Below are 1,922 nucleotides of genomic sequence, written 5' to 3' on the forward strand. Positions count from 1 at the left end.
TAGTAAGGTTATGGTTCGAGTTGTCTCTAACTTCTTTGAAAACGAGAAGAATGTCTACAACCAACACTGTCTCTAAACTATTAATTTTATATATATAATTAATAAACTATTTTATTACTAAAATCCTATATCTATAAATAATTAAAAACTATTTTACCATTACCGAATAAATTGGGATTTTATAGTGAGGTTATGGTTCGAGTCGTCTCTAACTCCCCAGAAATAAGGAGAAGGTCTACGACCAACACCGTTCCTGAACTATTAGTCTCATTGAACCAAACAATTATATATTAATCAATTCAATAAATTAACATTTTTAAACCTATCGGTATTTTCTAAATCACTAACAATCAACCAAAGTAGCTAAATAATTTTCGAACTAGAACTACGTAAGCCTTGATCTCCTTAACAGGGGTACGTAGGACCAAAGTCAATATTGCCAGGCTCAATAATAAAAATCAATAATAAAAATAAATAATGGTTAAGGGTATAAAAGTCCATGTTATTAGCGAGGGTACCGTTTTAATACGGGCGGACGGGGTGCTAATACCTTCCCTGGTCCGTAATCGACTCCCGAACTCAGAATCTATGCTTAAAGACCATATTATCCTAATTGGGCGTATTAGAGTTTTCTACGTTTTAACCGCAAAAAACGTAGTGGCGACTCCAAATCAATCGGGAGAGGTAGAAATCGAGTTCGCCTCCTCCCAAGTCGTAGAGCCGGTCTTCCAACCGAAAATCGGGTCGCGACACTCCATAACCTCCATAATCCTATTTCCAATTCTTCTCTAGAGCCTAACTTTAGATGAGATGTTTATTCGTACCATCTTCATGGATTAACTTTCCATAGGATTTTTCTTTTGAGTTTTTGTTTGTATGTACCCTAACTTTTGCGTAGGATTTTATTGAAATTCCTAGTGGGCTTTTCTTCTTATAGTATCATCCTTTATGTTGGGCTCTGTGAATGTTTATTGGAAAACTACCCTTTCCCCAGGTTCACAATATTTTAAAGGTGTTTCTTTCTCGAATGAACTTCTTTCATATCGTCTTGGCTCAAAGGGGTGACGAGGGATATCTTCTTAGTGTTTTGGAATATCAAGAACCTTGTGTCATCAAGATGACCTGTCTGAGGTCTACACCATACGGGCTTTGTTTACATCATTCTCCCTCATGCAAAACGGTAAATAAAAACATTGCGATCGATGCATGAATGTTCTTTTTTCTTTTTCTTTTTCTTCTTTTTTTTTTCTTTTCTCTTTTTTTTGTTTCGTTTTGGAAGTACCCTCTAGCCATAATCTTTCTTTACTGCATCTGAATTTATGGTGAGAAGCAGATATTCCCCATCCATGTCTGTTAGGATTAGGGCCCGCCAGAAAAAGCTTAATTAAGTACGTAGGGACCCGCATAATTTGGAGCCCACTTTCCTCGGCTGTCCTTCTGGATTGGCAAGATCTTCTTTAGCACCAAATCTCATTCCCTGAACTGGCGTGGCCGGACCTTCTTTGCATATGCCTTCATCATTCTTTTTTGGTACAATTGTCCATGACATACTGCAGTTAGCCTCCGACCATCTATCATATTCAATTGATCTTTTCTAGCTTGAACCCATTCCGACTCTTTCAGACCAGCCTCCGCTAATACTCTTAGAGATGGGATTTCTACCTCAAGTGGAAGAATAGCTTCCATACCATAAACCAAGGAGTATGGAGTAGCCCCCGTAGAAGTGCGGACTGAAGTACGATAACCATGTAGGGCGAATGGTAGCATTTCGTGCCAATCCTTGTAAGTCACAACCATCTTCTGGACTATCTTCTTGACATTCTTATTGGCTGCTTCCACGGCTCCATTCATTTTGGGTCTATATGGCGAGGATGTATGATGTTTTATTTTGAATTTCTCGCACATCTCGGTCATCATTTTGT

The sequence above is a fragment of the Lupinus angustifolius genome, chromosome LG04 (assembly GCF_001865875.1).
Source record: "Lupinus angustifolius cultivar Tanjil chromosome LG04, LupAngTanjil_v1.0, whole genome shotgun sequence".
NCBI lineage: Eukaryota > Viridiplantae > Streptophyta > Magnoliopsida > Fabales > Fabaceae > Lupinus > Lupinus angustifolius.